The sequence below is a fragment of the Hyaena hyaena genome, unplaced genomic scaffold (genome assembly GCF_003009895.1).
Source record: "Hyaena hyaena isolate Hyena2069 unplaced genomic scaffold, ASM300989v1 scaffold_21, whole genome shotgun sequence".
NCBI lineage: Eukaryota > Metazoa > Chordata > Mammalia > Carnivora > Hyaenidae > Hyaena > Hyaena hyaena.
This window is the reverse complement of record NW_024080653.1, coordinates 1,789,642-1,799,136: the sequence shown is the minus strand read 5'-3', so window position 1 is coordinate 1,799,136 and position 9,495 is coordinate 1,789,642.

The following is a 9,495-nucleotide window of genomic DNA, read 5'->3' as shown; positions in this document are numbered from 1 at the left end:
CGGTCACTGTTGGCTCCTCGGTGTCCCAAATTGAAGGGTAGCCGAGAACACTCCAGGCTGTCTGAGAAAAGGGTCTCTCGGGACAGAACTGTGAGTGTTAGAGGGGCAGGCGGCGTGTGCTCCAGACAAGAATTTGAGAGCAGTTTCACTGAACCTTGGGGGGTCGGGGCAGCACCACGAAACAATTCTCTGTTGGCTGGCAGCCTGTCTGTGCCAGCTCCCTGCTCTGTCCCTTAGCGGCCCCTTGGCAGGCTCGGTCACCGCACCCAGTAACACTCAGGTTGGCTCTGCTTCAACTGCACTTGCTTATCTGGCTCAGAGCTCGGTGGCCTCCCCCCCCGGTCCACACTGGGATGCCGACCGTGGCTGCTGGCAGAATGGGGACCCTGGGGGACGGGGGTTTGGTGGTGCCTCCCGCCCCCTTCTCTCCACAAGGCCTGGCTTCCCAGCTACCCCTCCATCACCGAACCGCCCTCAGAAAGGTCAGCCTAGTCTTCCCTGACCCCACAGGTGGCTACTTCCCAATCTCTAAGATTTGGTTTGGTCTAGAGGCCACCTGGACAGCCCATGGGGCCTGCCCTTCCTCTGACCTTTGTGCTTCTTATGGAAACTCAGGAAAATGCCCAGGCTTTTCTGCAGCTTCCAGGGGCCACAGGAGACTGGCATGGGGGCACCCCCATCCTCGTTCCCAGCCTCACACAGTGTTTTCAGACTCCGTTGGCTTGGGCCAGTCTCGCGAGGATTCTGCCTTCAGAAATCTCCAGACTGGAAACAAGAGCCTCGGTATCATGAGCGGTCTGTGTGTTCCCCTGTATGAACTCCAAGGCCCTAGGGGACGTGTGTCAATTTTTCGCAAAAGCGACTGCCTCCCAAAAGGTGCGTCCTGGGGGCAGCCCCAAGCTGCAGGTGCTGCGCTCAGGAAGCAGGAGTCACAGGCTCCCCTGCCCACCGCACTGGTGGTCTTGTCTACATCGCTGCCCCCACCCACGGCCACTTGGCATCTCTGGTCCTCAGCTTTGAGTCTTGGCCATAGTCCTGGAACAGTGCGGCGAATGCTACTCAACACCTTGGCATATGTGACAGAGAAGCTGGATTTTGACCACTCCCCGGAGCTACTGGGCTTACTCAACCACCATTACTCGTTGGTGCGGCCACGAGGTACTTCCTACTCAGAGCCTTTCGAGGAAGTCCAGCCCTTTTCCATTTTCAAGGTACCAGTCTGTCTGAGGGCCTCATTTTTGAAATTTGAACCTTGGGAAGAAGGTTTGAGTCAAAACTCAAATATTAGCCAAAAATAGGCTGGTATTTTGAGTCTAGAGAAATGGTATTTTCTTCTTAACACAGGGCACAGAAGGGGCGCAAAACCAGGACATCTTTCATGGACATCCTTCTAGGTTGTTATCGCAAGTACGTCAATAAAGACCCTCATTTACCCTCTGTCTTCTCCAGAGTACGTGTTACGGGTCTTGGCATAGGAAAGTTTTATAGCACAAAAAGAATCCTTGGAAGTGTCGGATGCGTGGAATGGCCATGTTATGCAGGTAACTGTTGTGGGGCAAGAATTTCCTGCTCCTTTCAAGATCCTTCTGGCTGAGCTAAGCGTCAACGAGACATGAGACAGATTAAGGAGCAAATCAGATTTCGTTGTGTACGTCTGGAGAAGCCACACGTACGTGGAAATTGCAAAGACAGGCACCAGGAAGTGTGTCTGTCACCCTGAACTAAGGAGGAGGGGGTAGGGATCTGGGACTTCCAACGGAAGGAATGCAATTCTCAGGAAGAGGAAAACCAGTAAATGCTCAGTGTGCAAATGTGGGTTGGGTTCCTCAGAAATAATGCGACAGAGAGGACTTTGATCACACAGGCCCTGCTGGGTCCCTCCCTGTCTAGCCTCCCTGTTCGTATCCTATCGAAGTTATCTATGGTGACAGCTCTGTCCCTGGAGCAGGTCCTCTGTCTAAGTTCTCTTTAGGCCGTTGGGTGGGGTGTGCACCCGGAGATAAAGAGCTTTCCCTGAATCTGCTCGGTTTTGATTACTTTGAAATTAAAAAGAATCTTCTTGCCAAAGCGGTCCGCCTTGGGGCGGTCTGGCCTCAGGCCCCTTCATAACTTAAGTGAAATTTCCATTTTGCAGGATGTTCTGGGTGTCCACCATAATAATAATGGGCCTGAAGAGCTTGAGGTCATTCTCTTCCCGAGCCCTTTTCCCGGACTAAGCTGAGCTCTTCTCTGATCACACTGAATCCTGACATCTAGGCTAAAACACAAGAGTCTTATGAGGTCTTATGCCAGTCTCAACCCCAGGGAACTTCCCTCAGATGTTTCCTCCTTCCAAACCAATGTCACCAGCCCTGGGGGTTCTTACTGTGTGGTGCTCTTCAGCCACAACCATCAGGAAATTTTGAAAACTAGAGGTCTATGGCTTACAGGACCTGGAAATTACATCACATCCCTGAGGCCACACAGGTCGAGTGAGAGAGAGTGCACAGGCCCGGAGTTCTGCTTTTACTGCGGGGGAGGGTAGGAGCCTAGGGATCGGGGGGCTCAGCCTTTCCCAGTGATTTAAAAACATAACAGCAGGACTTTAAAGTGAGGGGAAAGACCAGGCAAGCAGCCTCAGTGGTCAGTTCCTGAAATCAACCAAGATCTCTACAAGGAAGGAGCCTGGGGCGGGGAGGGGGACACAGCTGGCTCTTTATCAAGCCGTGTGGCTGGCAATGTGTTTATTGGAGATAGCTGTCCTAGAAGCAGAAGCCTCTTTGAAGAGGATGCCTTGGCAAGTAAGGCTTAAATTAAGCATTTGGATTACAAAAAAGCCAGAGAAGAAACAAGCCTGCCAAGGCTTACACTACGTATGTTATTGTGTATTTGTTTCATTTTGTTTTGTTTTCATTCCTTCGATTTGCCACACATTCACTAAATGCCTAGAACCACATACAAATGAGTTGTGGTCCCTGGCTCAAAAAAAACCTCACTGTATTGTCAAGGGAGACGCAAATAAGACATGTAATAAACATGATCGATCAAATCTTGGTAGGGTGTATGTGAGTGCGAAGGACAGAGGAGCCACCTGAGGTACAGAAAGCTTAATTTTTTTTTAATGTTTTATTTATTTCTGGGAGATAGAGAGACAGCGTGAGCAGGGGAGGGTCAGAGAGAAAGGGAGTCACAGACTGAAACAGGCTCCAGGCTCTGAGCTGGCAGTCAGCACAGAGCCCGACGCGGGGCTCGAACCCACGACCCGCGAGATCATGACCTAAGTGAAAGTCGGACGCTTAACTGACTAAGCCACCCAGGCGCCCCAGAAGGCTTAATTTTAATTTCATTCAACAACCCAAGAACCAGTTGATTCCAGAAGCTTTCAGAGCTCCATCAGACATAAGAATTGTCATCTAGTATATGAATGATGATGTCGGGCAAGACCCTGTCAGACACGGTAGAGCTCCATGAATGATTTGTCCATGAAGAAGAGTTCTACTCAGTTTCTCCTGCCTGCAGTGATTTCCGAACTTGCCTGCTGGCGTATGTTCTGGGGAAGCAACAGAGCCAGTATGGAGAATTCCTCTTCAGCGTGCAAACTAGTGAGCCGCTGAACATCACAGACACTTATGGGGCTCGTTGGGACGTTTGGGGCCATCTGGTCAACCAGCTCATGTTACAGATGATGTGTACTTCTTCACAAAGCCCTTGGCCACACAGTGGAGTGACGGAAGTGCCCAAATCCTGGCCTGAGCGACTTCCCAGCTGAGTGGCCTCGGGCAAGTTACTGTGTGTTTCACTTTATCTGTAAAATGGTAAAACGGGGATTTTAACTGTCAACTTCGTTAGGTTATGATGAGGAATAAGACAATATATGTAACTGCTTAGAACAGAGTCTGCCTTTGTGGGCTGTTATCCTGATACCATTAACGTGTGATTTGGTTAAGGTTATACAGCTAAATCGTGGCAGGCTGTAACGAGAGAGACGGGGTGGCGGATGAAATGCATTTGCTGCCAGAAGGAGCCTGCCAGCTGTGGAGCCCACCGATGTCCCGTTAGAGCCCTGAGCTGCAGAAAAACAGCCTTCCCACCCCAAGAAGGAAGAGGGCTACCCAAGGATTAATAGACTTTCATTCCCAAAGTCGCCGAAGGTCCTTCTTATTATGATTTGGCAAACAGCTGCCTTTATTGGTGGCACTTGGACGGTTAGGTGATAAAGGTCTCCACGGTAAAAGCATCGTGTACGCCCTGAATTTAACTGTGCCCCTCTGAGAGCCAAGACCTTGCAAAAACATGAAAACAAGCAAAACGAATCTTCCTATAGACGTACTGAAAAGATTCAATTAGCTTCTTGTTTCTGACCAGCCTGCGGTTCGGATATAGGGTGAGTGCTCTAACACAAACCAACAACAACAACAAAAGGAAATGTCACATAAATTCAGGTGAGCTGGTTGATCTCAACACTCAGCCTGCCAGGCAGAGAGGAAACTTTCAGAGGCCGTCGGGGTGTAATTCTATTTAAGATTCCGTGCTACAAGCATAAAAGAAACTATGTAATTAGTTTGCTTCTTTTCAGAGACCTGTTTGTTTAGATGGAATATTCTACTGACGGTGACATAAAGAACGAGGGGAGCACAAAGGTCCAGGTGGAAAGCCTGAAAGAAAAGAAAAGAAAAGAAAACAGAAAAGAAAAGAAAAGAAAAAAAAGAAAAGAAAACAGAAAAGAAAAGAAAAGAAAAGAAAAGAAAAGAAAAGAAAAGAAAAGAAAAGAAAAAAACTGGTTTTGGTCTGATTTGGGTAATGCCCTCTCTCTTTGCTTGCTTTATCAGGACCTGGGCACATTCAAAGCCTTGCCCTGTGGTTGCACGCATTCCTCTCTACCTTCCTTGCTTTGCTATGCCACTGTCTTCCTTCGTATTTCTTTGCTCTTCCCATAAATAGCTCCCCAGATTTTTGTTTCCCAAGGCTCTACTTTACTTCCGCCTTTTAGGGAAACGTTTGAAACGTTTGGGAGAGAGCGTCCTAGAGAAAAGACCAGGAAAGGGGGAGAATGTTAGGTACCGTAATGACCGTATGATGCTTATTACGCAGAAATTCAGGACTCGAGCAGAACAATAAAAAGAATGCACCACGAGTGCTGTAGTCAGCAGAGCTGCCTGGTTACTTGGCATAAAAAGAAATCAGTATCGCTCTCAACCTTCTGGAGCCTCCAAAGTCCCCTCCCTCCTGGCCGAGAAGGTCAGGCTAAGCCTGGGGGCCCTGGTGTCCACCCAGCACCCAGGCTGAGCCTGTAGAACGTTGTCCAGCTTGAGCCCCCCTCCCGGCCTGCTCATCAGGCCCAGAATGAACCGAAACTCCTCACCAAGACTTGTAAGACCCACATGCTCAGCTTTCCTAGGGTAGGAGCAAACACAAGTGAAAAATAAGAGGTTTAATTCCCCTGTTGAAAGTAAGGCTAGAAAGCTCTTTCCCTTCTCCCTTTTCTTAGGGCATTCGCTTTAGAAAATGTGAGTTCTTTCTCTGTTTGAAATGTTGTGAGTCTTTTGAAGGCTAAAGAACCCTCTTGCTGGACGCAGGAAGGTCTTTCTCAAAGACTCTGGAAGCATCTCTTTGAAATGTGATCAAGGAAGATAGCACCTCCATCGCCCAGCGTCTGTGGGCAGCACGAGCCCTATTTCTCTTGTTTTGTTTACAGCTGGTGAGCCCACGCAGCTGGTTTTCCCGACCACCGAGTGGAGATAGGATGAACTCTGCGTGCCAGGTGCACCGTGAAGCCCTCTCACCGGAGGACCTGTCCCTGTTTATGTTGTAAATGTGCTCTCTCGGCTGATCCAAGGGCAAGGTTTCTTTCCGTCGTTGCCATCTCTTAGAGGATTGCCTGCAAAGCGCATTGAATCCAGGTTTAAGGTTGCTCAACAGCAAAAGTGTTTTCTTTTTTTTTTTTAATTTTTTTTTAATGTTTTATTTATTTCTAGGAGAGAGAGAGAGAGACAGTGTGAGCAGGGGAGGGTCAGAGAGAGAGGGAGTCACAGACTCTGAAACAGGCTCCAGGCTCTGAGCTGGCAGTCAGCACAGAGCCCGACGCGGGGCTCGAACCCACGAAGCGCGAGATCATGACCTAAGTGAAAGTCGGACGCTTAACCGACTAAGCCACCCAGGCGCCCCAGCAAAAGTGTTTTCTTTCTCGTCCACCTCTGCGGAGAGGGTTTTGGGTCGGGAGATGTGTTTTTAATTCTATTTTGCCAACACTAGCTGCCCCTCCCTCCTGGTCCCTCGTTGGCTCAGCTCCAGCCAGGCATTTGGTCTTTGTCTGTGCCAAGCAGCTCCCGACTCTGGGCCTTGCATTCCCGTCCCTTTGGCTCAGCCCGGGGTCTGCCCATATCTTCCTCGTGGCCTGCCTCCTCCCTTCACCCGCTCACTCCCCGGGGAGGCTGTCCCTGACCCCGGCTCTCACCCCTCCCTGGTCCCCTTCACAGAACCCATCACTGTCTGTTTATCAGAGTCTCATCAGCCTCTGCCTGGCAGGCAGCCTCCGCGAGGTCAGGACCTCATCTGCGTGTCTGCAGCACCACCAGGGCCCTGTGTTGGGGAGGTATCATCAAAAATCAATCTCCTGCCAACCCAGAAAAGGCTCTCCACAAAGCTGCCTTCTACAGGGCAATTATTAACGCCGCAGGTAGCCTGCAGTGCCATTTGGCCGTTAATTCGCTCTGGGCAGTCAGGGCTGGCTGTGGGCAGGATGGAGTTTTCCTGCGTAAATTACATCCTCGGCCTTCCTGGAGCTGCCTTTTTAAGGTTTATTTATTTTTGAGAGACAGAGAAACAAAGCACCAGCGGGGAGGGGCAGAGAGAGAGGGAGGCACAGAATCCGAAGCAGGCTCCGGGCTCCGAGCTGTCAGCACGATGACCATCTTCCATCACGGAGTCACCCAGGAGCCCAGCATACAGTCGTTTCTCAGTAAGTGTGAAATAAACAAATTCACCAGGAAAAACTTGGTTCTCGCGTCATATTTCTTTCAGATCGTGCTTGACACTGCGGCACCGGCCGCAGCGCACATCCCCCTTCCCATCAGACGAGTTTCTCCACGAGGAGAGGAGGTGGGAAGGATAGACGCGTTTCCACGTGCTCAGGAAGGGCAGGCTGTGATTTCAGAAAATGGAGTAAGATTCTTCTTTGATAGTGAGTCTCCGGAGAACAGGAAATACTGTCCTTGCGTCCGAGACTAAAACAATGTCGAGGAGGTCCATCAGGGTCCACCTGGCCTTTCTAGCCGCCTCCACAAACACCGCAGTAGCCCAGAGGGCTCTCCACAGGCTACCTGACCCAGACCCAGTGTTCCAAAATGAGCACACCCCTGACCATGACTGCCCAGGAGGTAGGACACTGTGTATGGAAGGAGGCTATCTAGCACAGTAGTGAATGCTTGCCTAGGGCGCCCTCGGTCATCACTTCCTTCATTAGACAACACGGACACAGGAATTAAAATTCTATTTTGGGGGGGCGCCTGGGAGGCTCAGTCAGTTAAGCATTCAACTTCAGCTCAGGTCATGGTCTCGCGGTCCATGGGTTTGAGCCCCGCGTTGGGCTCTATCCTGACAGCTGGAAGCCTGGAGCCTGCTTCGGATTCTGTGTCTCCCTCCCTTTCTGACCCTTCCCCGCTGTATGCATGCACTGTCTCTCTCTCCCCAAAATATACAAATATAAAAAGAAAAAAAAAATTCTCTCTCTCTCTCTCCCTCTGCCCCTTTCCCCTGCTTCTCTCTCTAAAAGTAAAAATATAAAAATATATTTTAAAACATAAAAATAAGATCTTAATAATAAAATAAAAATAAAGCTAGATTGTTGTGATGGTCGCACCATTCCATAAATATACTAAATATATATATTATACTATACTATACATAACTATACTAACTATATATAATATACTAAGGCCCAAGGTGCCTGGGTGCTCAGTCGGTTAAGCATCTGACTTCAGCTTAGGTTGTAATCTCACGGTTCCTGGGTTCAAGCCCCGTGTCGGACTCTGTGCTGACAGCCTGGAGCCTGGAGCTGCTTCGGATTCTGTCTCCGTCTCTCCCTGCCTGTCCCCCACTCAAACACACACACACACTCTCTCTCAAATATAAATAAAACATAAAAAATTAAAGTATATATATGTATATACATACTAGAATCCACTGAATTATACACTTAAGTGGGTGAACTATATAGTATCTATAAATTATATTTCAATCGGGCTGTTTTCTTTTTTAAAAAAAAGTTAAGAGTGGGTCTGGTACAGAAAATAGAATTAGAAAAGGCAGGACATATAGTGGGGGCATTGAAGGCCACTTCCCCTAACAAACGGACCTCTTGCCATTGAACCCAGCATTCCTCTAAGTCATCAAGAGTCTCTTCCAACAGAGGGAATCCAACAGCTGACAGTTTCCAGAAATTCTCATTCTGGAATGACTCTAAGGTACACGTACTCTGAAAACACTGCTGTGTGTCAGTGGGAAAGGGTGCATTGTGTACCAGACACCCCTCCAGCTTAGAGGATTTCAGCCTTCCACGGCCTTTGAACTATTTTATAGCTCTGTAAATTGCAGGCAGTTGATAGGCATGCAGATTCCGTCCTGTCTATAGAATGTTCCTTATCTCTGGGAAAAACCCATTTTGCCCCCATTTGCAATTCATCGTTAACAATCCTTACTCTATATTAATTTGTGCCTCTGCCCTTCTCTTTTATTTATTGTTATTTTTTAAAGTTTATTTATTTATTTTGAGAGAGACAGAGAGAGTGCAAGTTGGGGGAGGGACAGAGAAAGAGAGAGAGAGGGAGCATCCCAAGCAGGCTCCGAGCAACCAGTACAGAGCCCGACGTGGGGCTCAAACTCACAAACTGTGAGATCATGACCTGAGCCGAAGTCAAGAGTCAGTTGCCCAAGGGACTGAGCCACCCAGGTGCCCCTGTGCTTCTCTTTTAAATCAATATGACACCTGCCCGGTTTGCTTATGAGTAGAATAAAATCTTTAACATATATTCATGTTTCATAACTGTAGAAGAGTCGCAATCTTACCTTTTTCCAAAAATGACTTTTTACCAATTTTGTCTGCGTGTAAGGCCTCGTGCATCCTGCCGGGTGGTGTATAAAGACTAAAGTCAAAAGCCTCAAGAGGAGAGGAAAAGTCCACCTTACCTAACGTGAAACCATGGGGATGGCTAGAAACCCATTCGGAAAGTCTGTTTCCACTAGAACCTGTGTTTCTCTGGATCTCACACCGCACACAGCAGTGACCTTGGCTGGAACCCGAGAACCAAGAAGCTAGACGTCTGGATTATCCGCACCCCCCTCCCACCCACTCAGCGGGCTTTGAGAGCTCCCAGTTCAACCCACACCTGAGGTGGTGAGCGGCACTGACCGTGTTGGGCGGCTCAGCTCGCACCCAGGAGCCCATCTAGATGTCTACACTCCGTGGAGGGCAGAGAGAGAACATTGGCAGCCAGAGCCTTCTCCAAAAGCAGGGGGCGA